Genomic DNA, 19,307 nt, shown 5'->3' with positions numbered 1-19,307 from the left:
TTACATCAAGTAAGAAGGGAAGGCCTGAGGGCTGGCACAGGGACGCGCCTAACCGACCCACCCAAGAGTTCCTACCTGGGTGACTCATCACATGCTTACAATGGTCCCCATTGACTTAAAGTCTGGAAAGGAAGCAGGAAGCCATCCAATATGACTGGTACGAAGCCAAGGTCATGGCCAAATTCAACGATGGCAGGAATCTCTTTATTTGGTCTCCTTGCAAGTCTTGGTTGGATTTATTATTTATTTATTTATTTACTTTACACATTCACCTGTTCTTCATTTCCAGTGAAACTTCTGGTTCAGGCCAAGACCATGTCAACAGTTTCATAGATATCACTCACTGAGTTGAATAAAGGCAAACAAAATTAAAAACAAAACCCAAGAGTCCTATATTTGTCTTTGTAAATGTTCACTTTTGCCACAGGGGGTCTCTGCACTCTAAACATCACGTAACTGTTCTTTCTTTTCGTTTCCTTTTTTTGAGAGGTTTTTGCTATAGGGCACATGCGCTCGCCAGAAAGACACAGACAGAGACACAGAAAGTGAGAAATCACCCCCCCCCCAAGGGGGATGGCCACACCACAATCCCTTCTCCTCCATTTTCCTCTTGGGATCTTGGGCACACACGCACATGCACCCAGTGTGAGTTTAAGCCACCGGGTCCGGGACTCAAACCATGGTCGAGACTACATGGTAGTCCAGCACCATAGCCATTACGCCAACTGCTGGTCCCATACCTAACTGCTCTTTTATGACAACACCCCTCAGCTTTGTTGACTGTCCCCAGTATCTATTATAGGACAAGTTTGCTCCTTGGACAGAATAGGAGAATAGCTAATATTATCCTTTGGTTTCAGAAGTCTCACTGGGCACAGAGATAACCTAGTTTTGTATCGTAATGGAGTGACAGTCTAATCTTATCTGTGGTAGCTATGCCTATCCAGTCCTGTAACCAGATACATTTCAAATAACAGTGGGCATTCACTCTTTAAAACAAAGTTCATGTGTCAGTGTCTTTCCTTTTTTTAAGTAATTACTTGCCTGTGGGAAATGGAACAGTTCGTTTGCTGCATTGTGCTGCTGTCAGAAATCCCACAGGACAGTCTCTGACCCAGACGACCAAGGACTACCTGAGTAAAGAGGGCACAGGCTTTGTAGAACAGCGGGAAAGAAAGATGTGAAGGTGGGGGATTCGCTTGCTTCGTAAAAAAACAAAAGACTATCTGAAGTGTAAAACAGCCTTGAGTTCAAAGTTTCGGGGTCTTGCTTTGAACGAAGAGCTTGAACCTCAGTTGACATATTAGAAAATTTTCCTTTTTATTCATCTTGTTGAAAATGATCTTTCAGAAAGAAAAATCACACGTTCTAGGTATGAAATTAGTACAGTATTGTTCTAGCTAGGCATAATTTCTTTCAGGGGTCAGTGTATGTCAAGTATACGCAGCACAGGGCTGGAGGTAGTGCCGTGTTCAAATGGGATGTTTTGTGATGCTGACCCACATCAGAAAGTTCTTGGATCCCATCTGGAGACCTCCCTGAACATACTTTGCACACACATACTGTTTTGAGGGGTCCCCACATTTGGGGGTGCCTGCCCATGATGCTTACCAAGTCCAAAGAACATTCAGCAGAGAAAGACATGAGCTTACTTACTAGGGAAGCTCCACCGAGGGCCAAGTGGAGATGGTCCTTGTGGTCAGCAAATGCAGGCTCAGGTTTGCACACCAAGAACAAAGCAGGCATAAATCAGGTGCAGACCTACATCGTGTAGGAGCTCCAATACCAGACCAAGTTACCAACCAGTAGAATCAATAGAGTATGTTTGGGTTAGTATCTGGGGTTTAGTGCCTCTAGGCTTGCGATGTTTACTGTGAGAGGTGTGAGGAGTACCTCTGGAATAGCCCGTTTCATGAGATAAAGAAATAGTTGGTCATAAGGGGCTTAGCAGGTCCAACTGGGCCAGGAGCCAGATCTCAGACGAACAAGTGAAGAGGGACAGGGAAGGAGAGCTCAGTGTCTGGAGTTTACCCTCAGGTGCCCTAGTTCTGCAGGAGGGTTGTGGTGTCGAGACCCTGTTGGGAATGCTAGTTCTGCTTCTCTCACTGTCCTCTTTTTCTCCATCTCTCTTGCTCATAGAAGACATGAATCAACTTTCCTTAAAAAAGTATACTTGACGTAAAAATGTCTTAACAGCATTTATTTCTTTAAAAAAATTTTAAACAATTTTTTTTTAATTTAACTTTGTTCGTTTATTTTAATTTGACCAGAGAGGGACAGAGTGAGAGCAAGAAAGTGAGAAAGCAAGCTTCCAGGTTCAGGACTAGAACTATGGTTGGTCATGTGGGTGTCCAGTGCTCTTAACTACCATGCTACCTGCCAGCCCAGCAGTATTTCTTTTTAAAAGTGAACTTGTTCTTTTGTTTTAGAAATATGACATTAAGGGACCAGCAATTGGTGTAATGGCTATGTCATTGGACTCCCATGTAGTCAACTGTGGTTCAAGTCCCAGACTTGGTGGCTTGAGACTCACACCAGGTGCATGTGCGTGCGTGCTCAAGATCCCGAGAGGAGAATGAAGGAGAAGGGATTGTGGTGTGGCCATCCCCCCTGGGGGGTGATTTCTCGCTTTCTGTCTCTATCGTTCTGGTGAGCACACATGCCCTATAGCAAAATCCTTTCCAAAAACAAAAAGAAAAGAAGAGAGAAGAGAAGAGAAGGAAGTATGACATTAAGGGACTAGGAGATGGCATAATGGTTACATCGCTGGACTACCTCATGGCCAACCATGGTTTGAGTCCTGGACCTGGCAGCTTTAAACTCACGCCAGGCACGTGTGTGTGACCAAAATCCTGAGAGGAGAATGGAGAAGGGACTGCAGCATGGCCATCCTCCCTGGGGGATGATTTCTTGCTTTCTGTTGCTCTGTCTCTCCGGTGAGTGCACACATCCTATAGCAAAGATACCTCTCCCACAAAAAAAAAAAAAAAAAGAAATGCGACATTAAAAAATAAATTCTAAAGGAAAAGTAATTTTTACATTTTCCCCAGCTAACCCTACTTCTTATTTTAACACCTTGTGATGTTTACAAGAATTGAATACCAGAAGCTTGCTTTGTTTCCTCTCTCATAATTATTCATAAAATTTAATTAACTTGTCATCAGATGAACTATTACATTATCTTGGTCTTTTTGCCCCCAACAGTTAGACTCGTACGAGTAATGTGAGTCAAAGTTGTACCTCCTTTTTTTTCCTAAATTATATTCTTTATGAAAAGTCAACCTGTTACAAAGACAACCCAGTGTCATTAAAACATCTGTTTACAAATTGGCAAAATTATTCATAGCAATATTTGAAGACTCTAAGCAACAAAACATGCTTAGTCCCTAATCTAACCCTGTACCTCAGAGATTTTGCAGAAGTCACCCTTAATCCTTCTGTTTCTGATAAAAACAACTTTCTGGGCCATGTGTAGCTCCAATAATATTTTGGGGTATTTTTGGCTGAATATGTTGTGCTGGCTCCCATGCTTTCCTTCAGCTCTGACTGCTCACATCGATAGCTATTAAAGATAGCCATCTTTACCAACTCCTTCCTCTTCACTGGCTCTCTCCTATTCCCTACTCATGTATTTACGTTTCTTCTTCTGCCTTTCCCCTCATTCTCGTCTTCCTCCACGTGTTAGCTATGCGGTACTGCTATAGCTACCCTTACCCTCATCAAGACAATTGCTTGGACTCACCAATACATTGCCTGGACTTTGCTTTAGTTTTATGTGGCTGCTGTAACAAATTGCCACCCAAGAAATCCAACCCCGCTCTGGAGTTGCATAGTCTGAAATCAAGATGTTAGGAGGTCCACACTCCCTCTGAAGACTTGACCTCTCTTACCTTTTCCCAGCTTCTGGTGCCTATAGGCTTTATTCCGCTGTGGCAGGGTCATGCCCATCGCTGCCCCCATCATTCCCTCACTTTCTTCTCTCCTATAGTCAAGTGTCCATTTGCCTCCTGCTTCTAGAGACACTTGTTGTTGAGTTTTGTGCCTATCTGAATCTGAATGATCTCATCTAAAGTTCCTTTGCTTAATTTACTTCAAATGTCCTTTCTCCAAATGAGGTCATGTTCACAAGTTCTGGGTAGACATATGGGGAGGAAGGCACCATCTAACCTACTGTGGACCTAAATCCTTGTCAAGGGGGGAGGTCAAGCTAAACATTTATCTCTCATGAAAAATGAATTGCAATTATTTTACAGTAACTGAGAGTCCAAAATTTAGATACTGGGATCGAGCTCCAAACTTTTTTTTTTTTTTTTTTGCCAATGTTCTCAGAGATTATTCTTTGTCTATGAAAATGGTTTCTATTTCTCAGTCCAAACTTGGCTTCTGTCCAACTGAAATGAGTAATGAGGCAAAATTTCATTCTTATCTGTGAGTTTTTACAGCCTTTGGGATATTTCCACAGTGATGGGAAAAATGAACCTCATAATTCCACAGAGAATTTTCTTCTGTCTTTCTCCTCTTTCTCTTCTGCCTCCATGTGTTAGCTGTGTGGTTCTGCTATGGCTGCTGTTATCCTTATCGAGACAGTTTAATCCTCCACAATGAGCTCGTTCCTCATTTTCATGAAATGAGTCAATGCTCATGTATATTTGTAGTTTCTCAGATGGGAAGAAACTTGAAATGGGCCAGAGACGTCTAGGGCTTTTGAGCTAAGGACACTCATTTCTCAGATTAAAAAATATTAGGTTGTGAGAAAAGCCATGACTTATTTTTTCTATGCAAAAAATGCTCATGGCTTTCCTGACAACCTACTATTATTAATAAGTATAATAATAAGGCCTACAGCACATAGAAAGACAAAGACCTATCAGTTGACAATTCTGCCTAATGCTATGAATGGTCTAGGTAAGTTCAGGCTTGATTTGCTATGTTCATTTAAATAAATATTAGAAAAGTCATGTGACTGGGATCAGCAGACACTGGAATGATTATGTTGCTGGACTCCCATATGGTTGACCGTGGTTCAAATCCCAGACCTGAAGGTTTGAAACTCATACTAGGCATGTGTGCATGCATGGCCCAAATCCTGAGAAGAGAATGGAAGAGAAGGGATTGCAGTGTGACTATCCCCCATGGGGGGTGATTTCTTGCTTTCCGTCTCTCTGTCATTCTGGTGAATGTGTGTGCCCTACAGCAACAACAACAAAACCCTCACTCTCTTTCAAAAAAAAAAATCATGAGATTTCCCCAATAGTGCTTAACTGTGGTAGTGAAAATAAGTCATCTTTCTTTACCAAAATCTGAAGTCATTGGTCTCTGGTCATAACCTACAAGGCAGAAGCAGAGTTTGGTCTAACCACCTTTTATGCACGGGTTAGTGTGCATTGTTCCCTGAGTAGCAGGCACTTTATTCCCTCATCTGATGACCAAAGTAATCTTACATAATAATTTGCTTGAAGGAGCCAATGACCTTCTGTCGATTTCTCTCCAGAAGTTCTAAAGAGCGAAGCTTTACATAAGTAGACATTTCCTAAACCTCAGGGAGGAAAACATTACCAGTGAAGGTTTTTATAAAACAGAACTTCCTTTCTGATGTTTTATAATACCATAATTTTTTTTCTTTTTCCCCTGAACTTTTACTATCCTCAGGCAGTAGACAATGTTTCAAAAGAAGTCAGACTTTCATTTTTCTCATGACTCTTGAAGGTTCTAGTAATCGGCAGGCTTAGGTTGGATGTACATTGATGTTTTAGGCCTAATGTGCACAGGTCACTGTGGACTCGTCAACTTCAGTATGTTTTTTTTTTTTTTTTTTTTGTGGGTTTTTGTTATAGGGCGCATGTGCTTGACAGAGAGAGAGAGAGAGACAGAGAGACAGAAAGCGAGAAATCACCCCCCAGGGGGGATGGCCACACCGCCGCAATCCCTTCTTGTCCATTTTCCTCTTGGGATCTTGGGCACGCACACACACACAAGCGACCGGCGTGAGTTTAAGCCACTAGGTCTGAGACTCGAACCATGGTTGGATACATGGGAGTTTAGCAACATAGCCATTACGCTAACTGCTGGTCCCATCAACTTCAGTCTTCAGCTCCCTTCAAATTTATTCACAGTAATACAAAGATGGTCATTTTTTCTCAGGGACAGAGCAATTTAATCACACAGTGACAGCTTCCCTCCCCCCCCTCCCCCGAATAACAAAACTAAAAATAATTGAGCAGTTTCTTGTCCCTCCTTAGGTCTGCCTGACAGTGCTGGGGTATCAGTTTTGATCAAGTGATTTTGATTTGAAGTTTTACTTTAATTTTGTGGTTCATTTAAATCCTCTTCTGAAGTATGTGGATACAGTATATAGACAAACCTCATTTATCATATGCAAGAGAGATACCGGGTAAATTTTTCATATATGTTTATAATAAATTGATATATCTTTTATATGTAAAGTATGTGCCAGGGAACTTCATAAAATTCATAAAAAATCAAAGTACAAGGTTATTTTGGTATAAAAAGTTCTAAATCCATGTTTAGTTTGTTTTCATAATACGCATTTTTCCAAGATGTTTTTGAAGACCACTTATACATACCTTGTACCCCAGAACATTCTTCCTCATCTGATACCCTGAAGAAGTATTCCATAGGCTCAAAGAACATCATCCTAGAACTAGCGTTGAGAGAGAATGGAGAACAATTTCCAGTTGTTATGGTAACAGCCTAGTTTTATGCCTATTTTATACCCAACTCCTAAAGGCTTTGATGGAAATCCCGGGTTCTGTTTTGGCTGCTGTTTCCTGGCCTTGCTGTAGCTTGTCTTGCCTGAGCTCAGATACGTGGTAGGTTCTTTCTTACCAGCTCCACTGTGGAGAGTAAACACAAATACTCTTTGACGAGGAGGTCACACCCCAGTAACAGGTTGTAAGTTGAAGATACATCGAGTCGAAATGTGTTTAATACACCTAACCTAGGGAATGTCACAGCTTAACCTAACCTACCTGAACCATGCTCTGAACATTTACATGAGCTCACAGTTGGACAAAATGATCTAACAAAGCCTAATTTACATTACAGTGTTGAATTTTTCATGTAGTTTATTGAATATTGCACCGAAAATGAAAAATTCAATTGCAAGTATGGTTTCTACCAGTTGTGAGTTGCTTTTGCACCGTCGTGCACTTGAAAAATTGTGTTGAACCACTGCAATTTGTGGACCATTTGTATTTCTTTTCTTTTCTTTTCTGATTTTTTTTTTTTTTTGGTAGAGAGACTTTTTGCTATAGAGTGTGTGTGTTCACCAGAGGGAGACAGAGACAGAAAGCAAGAAATCACCCCCCAGGGGGTATGGTCACATCACAGTTTCTTCTCTTCCATTATCCTCTTAGGATTTTGGGCACACACACACACACACACACACTTGGCATGAGTTTTAAGCCACCAGGTCTGGGACTCAAACTGCATTTGACTACTTGGGAGTCCAATAATTGAGCCATTATGCCATCTGCTGGCCCCATTTATATTTCTATCCATCACTTTAGGGTCTGGGGCTGATCTCGCCTACCCAGAATACACAGGATCTTCAAAAAATTCATGGAAATGCATGTTATGTAAAACTATGCATGAACTTCCTTCCTCCCTTCCCTCCTTTCCCTCCTCTCACTCCTTTCCCTTTCTTACCTTCCTCCTCTTCCTCCCTCCTTCCTTCTTTCCTTGTGTTTTGCACCTAAGCAAACTTGTACTTATATCCATTTTTCCATGAATATTTTGAAGTTTCCTCTTATTTGCGTCAACACTGACCTGAGTTATCTTTCCACCTACTTGATATCATGGGCTTCCTGGGAAAATTTCCAGGTTCCTCAAACAATTGAAACACCGGCAGAGAAAAGCCTGCAAAATCATCCTGCACTAACATAGCCGAGAAGGTTCAATTAGTTCAGCTGCAGCTCAGGGTGCTGCAGAGGGAAGGAGGTGGAGACTGGTGCAGGTCGAGTACTTAGGATGTCAATAAGAGAGTGTGGACTTAATCCTTGGGAAATTGTGGGGCCAGTGTTGTTCTTGAAGTAGGGTACAGCCTGACATTCTTGCCTAATATATAAAAGCACCCCCTCCTTCTAAGCAAGCCACTCCTCTCTAAGAACAATGCAAACGAGGGTCTCGCACAAATATCTCTAATCAGAATCAGACAAATACCAATCAGGTTCTTTGTGCTCTGGCTCGGTAGGGTGCTATTAAGATGATTGAAAACCAGACCTGTGCCTCGTGCCAGCACTGTCCTGCCCTGCCCAGTCACGTGGTGATCGTCTGTTTTTCTCAGCTGCCAGCTCTGTGTGCATGATCATCTGAAGAAAAGCGAGTGTTGGAACTCAGACTTTGGAGTGGCAAAGAATGATCTGTGCAACTCCAGACTGGAGAGACACTGCTGTATGCACAGCAAAAACTGCTGGCAGTAATTAATAATCATTCAATTTGGGTTGTGCTTTTAAAAAAGGCATGAACAGAAAGCTTACCTGCAATGTGCATGAGAATCTGTCATAATTTAAAGGCTATTTTGGCATGCTGTGCTCTACCAAGTAAGGCAGTGTATCCACGGGTTAAAGACTGGCATGAATTCCTAGTCTAAGGAACAGGAAAACGGTAAATGGCCTGGAAAATGCCCTCCGGAAAAGACAGTGCATCATAATCGGTATTTATAAAATATATGTATACTACATGCATAATATATGTATAATGCAAATGTCTGCATACTATACACATTATTAACACACAGAGTATACTGTTTCTACATGTTGCGAGTGTATTACAAACATAAAATATAACATATTACACATAATATCTGTGCGTACATATACCTTTGTGTGTGCATATATACATGTATATGTGTGCATATATGTACATGTGCGTATGTATAAACATTTTTGAACCTCAGTCATGTCATCTATAAATTGAATATTATAGGGCCTCACTCGAAAACTAGCTTTGAGGATTAAATCAGTTATATAAATACTGTGCGTAACACACAGCCTAGCCTAAAAATGGAACACATGCATGGCGAGCTTCTTTTCCCTGGCATTTAAGCATCAAGACCAACTGCATGGGAAGTAAGCATGTGGAAAAATGGGGAATATGTATCAGTTTCAATTGTCAGTAGATAAAAAAAATTAGGGATCCTTTTTATTCTAAGTGAAAGAGTCTAAATTTATTTTCAGTGAACCAAGGCGTCAAAGATAACTGAGTTGTTTTTCAGTCTGTACTTTCCATATACCAGTCACTGGATACCATCTATAAGTCTCCAGAATCTACTTACTTCTTATTCTCAAATCTCCATTTCAGATATCGTTAGGTCCAGATCTAGATGCAACGATCAATCCTTTAAAAAGAAAGAGACTAATGCACTATGTTAAATTTGACTATTTTCAGGTTTGCTTTCATTTTATTTTTGGAATGAAAGTATATGCAAACAAGTAGGATCGTAAGTGAGTTATCAATATTATTATGTCTGTAATGGATTAAGGAAAACATAAAGTTCTATGACACATCTTCCATCAGTGTCTAGGGTCTCTATCTCCTCTGCTTGGTTTTTGTGACTACGTGGCAACGTTATTATAGCCAGAGCAATACTGGGGTGGCTTTCAGCCTCAGTTGTAAGAAACTAGCAGTATCCACTTCTTGTGTCTGAGAACCCTGTCTCCAGGAGCCCTGAACCATCGTCAGGAAGTCCGACTTCTCCAAGACCCCATGTTAGAGTGGTCCCTTGCAGGTGTCCCATTAGACAGCCACAGTGGAGCCAGACTTCCAGCCGTCCCTACAAAGATGCCAGACATATGAGCGAGGACACTTTCAGTCCTCTGTTCAGTCCATCCACCAGCCGGATTCTATCACTGGACCTCAGTCAGTGTCACGTAGATTTAGGGCAGCATTCCTGGCCCAGAAACTGAGAGAGAGAGTGAAATAATAGACATTGTTTTAAGACACTGAGTCTTCTCGGTGAATTTTTACATAGCAATAGACAGTAGGAACAGTGGGTTTATAAGAAAGGAAGAAGAGTATGTGTTGTGATGAGCTCAGCAGATATGCTATGATTGTCAGTAAACTGGAATGGATGATGAGGCTTCAGAAAAAACTATAATATTTTTAGCAATTAGGATAATTTTATAACCGTTGATCATTTAAAAAAAAACTGAACATTTCATGTTCCATGCTGACTTAAAATCTGGATCTTCTCATTTCGGAGGAGATTGTTAGGAGTTTCTGATTCAGACCTTTGAAATTCACTTGCAATGCTGTGAACATGGTGGAAAACATAAATTTTACTTAACTTGTAAAATATTTCTGGAATGATAATTATAAAAAGTTCAGTGTAATACTGTTTTTGGTAACAGTATGGTTCAGAAGGGAGTGACTGGGACCAGTAGATGGCATAATGGTTATGTTCCTGGACTCCCACGTAATCAACAGCGATTCAAGTCCTAGACCCAGTAGCTTAAAACTCATGCCAGATGTGTGTGTGTGCATGCCCAAAATCCTGAGAGGAGAATGGAGGAGAAGGGACTGCGGTGTGGCCATCACTCTTGGGGGGTGATTTCTCACTTTTTGTCTCTCTGGCAAGTGCACATGCCCTATAGCAATAATCTCTTCAAAAAAAAGAAAGAAAGAAAGAAAGAAACTGGCATTTACAATCTGCTCCCGTTTAGAAAGGGAAAAGAGTAATCCCTGGGGGTTGGATGGGCCTTTGCATTGTTCTCTGTAAAAGGCAAAGAAACAGTGAGTGAATCATTTCTTCCCCATCCAGGGCAGGGGCCACGTGCATGCGCGTACATATATATTCTCAAATCTAGAATGAGAAGACCCATATCTTGCCCCACTTTTAGCTTAACAATGAAGCTATTTTATTTCTACCTCCAGAGCTTTTTGAATGTACAAAGCCCCTTGTTTAGCAAATTGTTGTTGATGTAAAATTTGCTTGTTTATTTCTCTCCTGAGAGAGAAAGACACTCCCAACAGAGTCTGCACACTGCTATTCACCCCAAGCTTCAGCCAGTCTGGGTCACAGGCACATGTGTGGGTGCCCCGCATGCAAGGGGAGAGAACTCGGGGTGCAAACTTGGGACCTTCCCGTGCCATTAGCATTGCAGGGTACTGCATTAGTACTGCCCACTGCATCTGGCTGTGGTTGGCACTTCGGTGAGTTACTGGTAGGGAGGTCAGTATCTGACACTCAAATACTCTGCAGACAATGAAGGGACCTAAGGTGGCTTACAGAGAACAACGGGCAAAACTAAATGCCCTTTAACTCTGGGCTAATACCAACCAGAATATGCAGTGCCACTTAATTACGACCAGGATGCCATTTTGCTCTTTATTATGAATATCTCTCCACACTCCTTTTAGCTTCCCAAGGTTTAGCTGCTTGTATTTGGGTGAATAACAGCAATGATAAAGAAAACTGGATTTGGAGTCTTAGTTCTAGTTATTGGGAGAATGTAGTCCCCAGGACATATGCTGAGACAGTAGGGCTGATCTGTTTACAGATGGAGCTCTCGCACCAAAACCACAGAAGGATTGTGAATTTGATTTCACATCTAGCAAAGTCTCATTTCCAATCCAGCTGTCTGAGGATCCTGTTCTGAAACATATTTAGAAGAGGGCCAGTGAAGACTGAGTAATAAAATGATCCTAGCAAAGTCCATGTAAGAAAATGCATAACCACCTCAAGTACTAAGACTAGTGTAATTATCAAGTCAAATTCCTCAGTAACTCCAGACCAAAGTTTCCATTGCTGCTCGAAGAAGAAATACACTGAGCAAAATGATGACAGTTCTGTTGGATTGTCGGGAAAGTCATGATGAATTTTTCTGTTTCTATGCAAAAGCGTGTCATGACTTTTCCAACAACCCAATACTTTAGGGGCGGGTAAATATCAACGTGTCACAAGGAGACAAAGTTTCCCAGAAACTTTGCTAATATTCAGGCATGAGTAAGCTTCAGAAAAATGGCAATAATATCAGGAACGTGCCTGGGAATTAGCAGGTATTAGAGATTGGTGAGCATTAAGGATATAGGTTTACCTATAAACAACTGCACAGTTAAAAAGTCCCTACAGTGTAACGTATCCATAGTATTAAAATTGCCAGGAAAAGGAGAAGGGCCTCGATGCTCACGAAGGTGTGAATTTCCTGGGACCAATTCTGAGACAAAATTGACTCCCATGGACTGATACTCATATTTGCTCACAGCAGACTATTAGTTCTCAAAATATTATGAAAGCAAATATGTCAAACACTAGAGACAATTCTCTGATCACTGAAACAATATTCATCTTAGGAAAGGTATGATAGAACAGGAATTAATTTGGCTAATTCCATGTGTAAAACAAAGATGAGAAGTCTGAGTGATGGATCACTTGGTGCCTAATGCGCATCACAGTCGTCGCATCACGGACTGCTCCCAGCGGTGGTTCTCAACCCAGGCAGCACGTGCTGGTTTACCCCTTCCCATTCTTATTCAAGGTATCTGGGTGTTCTCTGGACATCCACATTTTTTAGAGCTTCCCCAGTGATTCTGTTGTGCTATTAACCCATGTACCATTAACCACTGGGATAGGGCATTGTTTCTTAATTTGCCTACTCATTAAGATAACCTGAGGACCTTTTTTTAAAATGTGTTTTGGAGAGATTTTTGCTATAGGGCGTGTGTTGCTCACTGGAGATTGCAATCCCTTCTCCTTCATTCTCCTTTTGGAATTTTGGAAACGCACGCACACACCCAGCATGAGTTTTAAGCCACTGAGTTTGGGACTCAAACCACACTTGACTACATGGGAGTCCAACCTAACCATTACACCATCTGCTGAGAACTTTTTAAGTTTTCTTTCTTCCATGAGCAAGTGAGAGAGAAAAAGACAGGATTTTCTCCACACCCCGTTGGAGTCTTTATTCTACAATCCATTCCTAGCTTTCACTGAGCCTCAGATCATGGGCAAGTTTGGGGCTGGTGTGCTCAAGAAGGTCTTTGGATTTGAACCAGAAACCTGGCCATGTGAGAATGCCTTGCAGTATATCACATTTTTCAGCGCATCGCCATGTGATCCCACCAGAGAACTTTCTGAAAATCCTGATGGGCTCTATTTCAGATAAATTAAATCAGAACGAGGCATTTCTGGACATAGGAATTTTTAAAAGACTAGGTCATCTTTGTTTGCAAAATAAAGGTAGGGAATTACTGACAGAGCATTAGCTTCTTCATAAAGTAAGTTAAACACATTTTGGGAGCTTTCTAATGCAAAGTCCATGTAGTAAATTCCTACCTTTAAGAAAAGATTTTTGGGGCTGGCAGGTGGTATTATGGTGAAGAGCGCTGGATTCCAACATGGCTGACTGTGGTTTGGGTCCTGGACCTGGGGGCTTGCTTTCTCACTTTCCCTTTCCCTCTCTCTGGCCAAATTAAAAAATAATAATAATGAATGGAACTAAGTAAGTAATTATTTTAAAAAAAGTTTTTTCTCGGTTTCCAAGAATCTACTACACACGTGTTTGTGCTTGCACGCACACACACACACACACCTGTAATGTGAATCGGATGGTGGAGGATAGAAAAGAAAAAAACAAAGCCTTGACTTCAAGAACTGATGAATGGGTTGCATCCCACTCAGCATTTCCATAAGATTCCCAGCCTCAGAAAGACACTGGCACTCCTTTTCCTCATTAGTAAAACTGGGGCATGGTTCTCATCTCAGGTTCTGTGAGTAGGAAATCTCTCCTCTAGGAGATGCTGTCATTCAACCATTCAGATCCTAATGTGCTTGAAAAATGCTGATGGGCTAGATATATTTTTTCTTTCCAAAGGAGTTGGTTATGAAACATCTAAAAATGAAGCCTGAAACAAAAGAGAGAGAGTTAACTTATAATGGCTCTGTTGCAGCATTTCGTGCAAATCTTGGCAGATTGGCAATCCCATTTGCAAATCTCAAAATTTGAAAGTCAGCATTTCTTAAGTTGTGGAATCATTATATTCAGAGATTGTGTCACTGTGTTTGCAAATGCCAAGTAGGTCTTGAACAAATGAAAAATTGGATAGAAGACCCTGTATTGATAGTCTACGTAGCAAACACATCACTAGGTGTTTTTAAAACCTTTTAATCATCTAATACTGATAACACTTCTGTGATTTGAAAATTGATTGTTTTGTTAGGAGTTAAATATTGGCAAACTTGTATTTGATAGATAAAGAGTCTCAGGAAAAATGATATTTGAGAGTTTGCAGTAGGATAGTAGAACTACATCTCTTTACTTTTCCCCCTTATTTATGATAGAGTGTATGTGCATTCTGAGAGTGAGTGAGTGAGTGGGTAAAAAAGAGAAAGAGAAAGAAAGAGAGAATCCTCCATAGGTTCTGCTCATGTGGTTCTCTTCATCCAGCCCTCTTGCCCATTGGATCCGGGCATCACATGAATGCCTGATGTGTTTCAGGCCAACCAGGGTGAGGATTCAAACCGCATTCCCCACATGGGATCCAGTTTCTCTTGAGTAACATAGGACTGCTACACCACTGAGCTGACCTTCATCTCTGTTTTCAAAATTCTCTTCTCTCTTCTGCCCAAATGTTACTAGGCAGAAAAGCAGATACTTGCTGAACATGTGTAATATAATTGAAGTTCAGAGAGAGGCAACAACGGATAATGACTAGTTTTTTTTCTTAAGTTACCATATGAAAATTGCTAGAAATAGTATTTGGGCACAGCAGATAACAAATAGTATCTGTTGGTATTTATAGTATTGATTAAAATCAGAATTCAGGCCATTCTTTCTGTGCATTAGAAAAGCAACCGCAGGCAGTAATGTATGCATTAATTTGTTTTTCACTCAGCTTATTTACTGGTGCAAATATTACGTAAAGGGTTGTGAATTAATCTGCAAGGGCACACTGAGCAAAAAAGAACACAATTTCGGCTACAAGGACTAAATGGTATAGGAGTCATGATTAAACAAGTAGCTCAAATGATAGGTAAGATAAAATGAATGTCAACAGGGTGGTAGTAGAAGGTGTTGTGAAAACAGTTTCTGCAAGGCATTATGATAGGTTTCCTGAAATGGTTTTTGCTAGATCATAAGTTATGACACATTTGCAAAATTGGGAAAAAAGGAAAAAACATAGCGAAGGGATGAAGACAACCGTGGGCAGAGCTAAGAAGTCAGATGTAGATGGTTGATTAATAGATTCCCCAGTGTTCTCCTTGCCCATATTGTGTGGTGAGTCATTGTGGTTGGTGAAGCTTAGGAGAGAACACTTCAGATTCCTGTAATCTTTTTGAGTCCAATTAGTTTCCAAAACTAAAATTATTTTACATAAAGGTTATATCTATGGTAAAAGTAGATGAATCTTAAAAATGACCCCTATTTTCCACTGCTATTTATATTTATATCTTTGGCCATGTCATCAAAAGATGGAGGGTGGAGGGGTGTCTGTTTCTCAAACCCTAGATATCAATATCAGACTTGCCAAAATAATGCAGTACATGGGTACCCATTCCTGAAAAGTTAAACAATTCCACTTGTTTGCATTGAAAATTGTCATGACATGGAGGCAAGAATGGAACATATGCAATAGGACCTTTTCAACCCAGTTGTCCCAAATGAAACCTAAGATCCCAAAGAGAGTCCACCCAGAGCAGCAAGAGAACACTGGCAACTCATCAGTCAACCACATGCCAATGAGAGAGCCAGCCCCAGCAGGCTCACTCAGACCAGCTGGATTGATTAACCAATCCATCTACTCAGAACAAAATAAATGGTTGCTGTTTGAAGTCACTAACGTTTTAGGGTGGCTTGTTACATGGTAATAACTAATGGGGCATACATACCATTCAATGGTTTTCCTCCGTAAGTGCTATGAATCACAGAGAATAACCTCTGTTTCTCATGAAGAAAAATAATGGTTGAAGACTTTGAAATCTTTTGATTTGACAAAGGTGGGGCACACTTTGGGATAAGAAGTATTTTCTGCTCTGTAAAGCAATGTTTTCCTTGTGAAAAGCAAGTAGATGTTGGAAGGCTCACTACCCACTATCTCTCTTGGAAAAGAGCTGCCAGACGTCTATCTCCAGCCGTGATGAATTAACACACATATCTTTGAACTATAGAAATCTATGAAGAGGGGCACAACAGTAAAAAAAAAAGGGGGGGGAGGAAATGTACCAAGTAATGGAGACAGCAGAGCAAAGGTAAAGCAAAATGGTGATCCTCAAAGAAGGAAAAAGAGGACTCTGACCTCTCAGATCACTATTGAAAGTCCCTTCCTAGAGGTCAACCTAGCTGAGACCTAGAACTAAAGTAACCCTAAATATGCTGTAAAAACAATCAAAAGCAAGTTTTGAGACGATTCAGCTGACCAGCAAGGAACTTAGTTTCCACCATAACAAAGTACAAGCATTTTTGAGGGAAGAGCACAAAATTCAGCATTTAACAATATAAATGTCACCATGAGCAGCACCTAATAATGATGATTATACATGTGAGAATGAAGGGAAATAAAACTTGTAGCAAATAGAAAAACCAATAAATAGAAAGCTGTACATATCACCAGGATTATGGAATATACAGACAATGTAAAATAACCTTTATGAATATACTCAGGTACCTAAAGAAAAATGTGAACAAAATAAAAAGCAATAAAAACCATATTCTATATGAAAAGTACAATAAGTTCATGTAAAAGCATGTACTTGGAATAATAGCAAATTAGACACTGTACTAGAAAAAAAAATTGGTGACCTTGGAAATCCAGCATCAATGATTGTCCAGAATGACCACAAAGGGGAAAAACAAAAATAATAATAATAAGGAACAGCATTTGAATGATCTCTAAGTGAGCATAATTAGCAATCATGGATAAAGTAAGAAAATATACATACATTGTTTTAAAAGTTCTTACATTATTCATGAAGTGGTGTAATGTGAAGATAGATTATCATAAATTAAAGATAAGCTAATTAAAAACTACGTATTTAAGAAAATAGAATGACAGTGTAGATAAAGTAGAATGTAAAAGTGGGGGGAGGGCAAGAAGAAAAGAACCAAGGGGGAAAAGCAAAAATTTTTAAGGGACACAAAAATGGGTGATTATCTGTTGAGGATACCATGTATGATGATATTATTATTATTTTTTTTTTGGAGAGGTTTTCTCTCTAGGGCGCGTGCTTGCCAGACAGACAGAGAGAGACATAGAGACAGAAAGCGAGAAATCACCCCCCAGGGGGGATGGTCACGCCGCAATCTCTTCTCCTCCGTTCTCCTCTTGGGATTTTGGGAACGCACGCACACGCGCCCGGCGTGAGTTTTAAGCCACCGGGTCTGGGACGCAAACCACAGTTGACTACCTGGGAGTCCAGCGACATAGCCATTACGCTAACTGCTGGTTCCCTGATATTATTTTTTCACTGGACTAATACAGAGTGCTTTCATGCTAGGAAAATTAATTTTTACAAGTTGTGAAGATATACAGAGATTGAATGTGTATAATTAAAAAGCTATGAAAAAAGAAAGTACTCAATCCATACAAAGATGGTAAAAGAAAAAGGAACAAAGAGCGAATGAAACTAATTTTTAAAAATCCATATGTCTGATATAATCTCAACCATATAGATGACTGCGTTGAATAGAAACAGATGTCCACTGTAATTAAGGAGAAGGGGCCGGCACAGCCCCCGTGGTGCAGTGGGAACACTGGCCCCCTGCAGTGCTGGAAGCCATAGAGCAGCTGTACTTTGGATCCTGTGTTGGCCTAAAAGACGTGCTGGGTGTGCACATAGATGCCCACGATCCTGAGGAGCTGGCGGTGCAGGGGAAGGGGATGTATGGAAGTGTGTTAAGACCCTGTTCAGGGTGCTTTCTGTCTGCCTCCCCCCATCTCCCTCCTCCTCTCAGCCTATACACCTACACATGCTTTTTATCATTAAAACAGTTTGAAAAGCATGGCTGTCAGACTGCATTAAAAAGCAAGACTCAGCTGGAGCCAGGTGGTAGCAGAGCATTAATGCAACTGAACCCACATGGAAAAGGTCACAGGTTTGAGTCTTGGGACCTTCTTGAACATGTTGGGTGTACACACACACACCTGTCTGTGACCCAGCCAGTGGGGATTGGGGGCTGGATTGTGTGGAGCCCCTGTTGGGGTGCCTGTCTATAATATTTTAAATATAAAAAAGTAAATGTATAGATTAAAAGTGAAAGAATGGGGGCTGGCAGGTGGCATGGTGGTTAAGGTGCTGGACTCCCCACATAATCAACAACAGTTCGAGTCCCAGGCCTGGTGGCTTGCTTTCTCACTTTCCCTTTCTCACTCTCTGTCTCCAATCAAATTAAATATATATATATATATGTGTGTGTGTGTGTGTGTGTGTATGTGTATATATATATATACACATACACACACACATCAAATAAAGTTAAATATTTCTTTTAAAGTAAAATAATTGAAAAAATTATAATAGGCAAATAATAATGAAGAAAAACTGGAATGGCTATCCTAATATTTATCTAAGTATGCCTTTATAAAAAAAAAGGAATATTTGCATGAATAGAAAGTGACATTCCCTCAAGGAGAAAATTCTTCACGATGGTATAACAGCTTTAAATGAGTGTCTACTAAATAGCAGAGCCTCAGATATACCTGGAAAAAAAATCTGATCAAACTAGTATTAGCAATAGATAAATTCTCTATTAAACTGGCTATTTCAAACATTCCTTTCTCACTAGCTACTAAAACAAGCAATCATAAACCTTGACAGAAATAAAAGATATGAAAAATAAATCACCAACTTGGTTGAACTGACTTTGCTGTTGGTGTAAAATGGCTCTTGTCAAGTTAAACCTAACACATAAACCATGTAATTCCATTTTTAGATATTTATGTAAGGGAAATGGAGACTTATGTACAGACAAAAATAACTGCATAGATGTTCTTAAAAACTGTATTCATTATTGGCCCCAAACTGGAAAGAAGATTATTACTAGGTGAATGGGTAAACAAATTATGGTATATTTGTACAACAGAAAACTACTCAGAAAACAAGATCTTGATAACAAGAGGGTTTAACTCAAAAACACCATGCTGTGGGGACCAGCAGTTAGCATAATGGCTATGTTGCTGGACTCCCACATAGTCGACCGCGGTTCGAGTCCCGGACCTGGTGACTTAAACTCACGCCGGGTGCATGTGCGTGCGTACCCAAGATCCCGAGAGGAGCATGGAGGAGAAGGGATTGCAGTGTGGCCAACCCCTCTGGGGGATGATTTCTCGCTTTCTGTCTATCTCTCTCTGTC

At 40.5% G+C, this 19,307-nt stretch overlaps 1 long non-coding RNA gene across 1 annotated transcript in view; it reads right to left on the bottom strand.

Moving 5' to 3' along the window:
- Window positions 1-8,247: 8,247 nt before the first annotated feature.
- LOC102490176 (uncharacterized) overlaps window positions 8,248-19,307 on the bottom strand; it is a 102,966-nt gene continuing 91,906 nt past the window's right edge. The window contains exons 2-4 of the long non-coding RNA XR_337021.1: window positions 9,296-9,358; window positions 8,499-8,607; window positions 8,248-8,330 (exon numbers count right to left, since the gene is read on the bottom strand). This is a non-coding gene — a long non-coding RNA (uncharacterized LOC102490176). The remainder of the gene's footprint in view (window positions 8,331-8,498; window positions 8,608-9,295; window positions 9,359-19,307) is intronic.

The sequence above is a fragment of the Tupaia chinensis genome, unplaced genomic scaffold, assembly GCF_000334495.1.
Source record: "Tupaia chinensis unplaced genomic scaffold, TupChi_1.0 Scaffold143936_1, whole genome shotgun sequence".
In the NCBI taxonomy this organism is placed as follows: Eukaryota; Metazoa; Chordata; class Mammalia; order Scandentia; family Tupaiidae; genus Tupaia; species Tupaia belangeri.
Note: the sequence above shows the minus strand (reverse complement) of the source record. Positions and strands in the feature narration are given on the sequence as shown.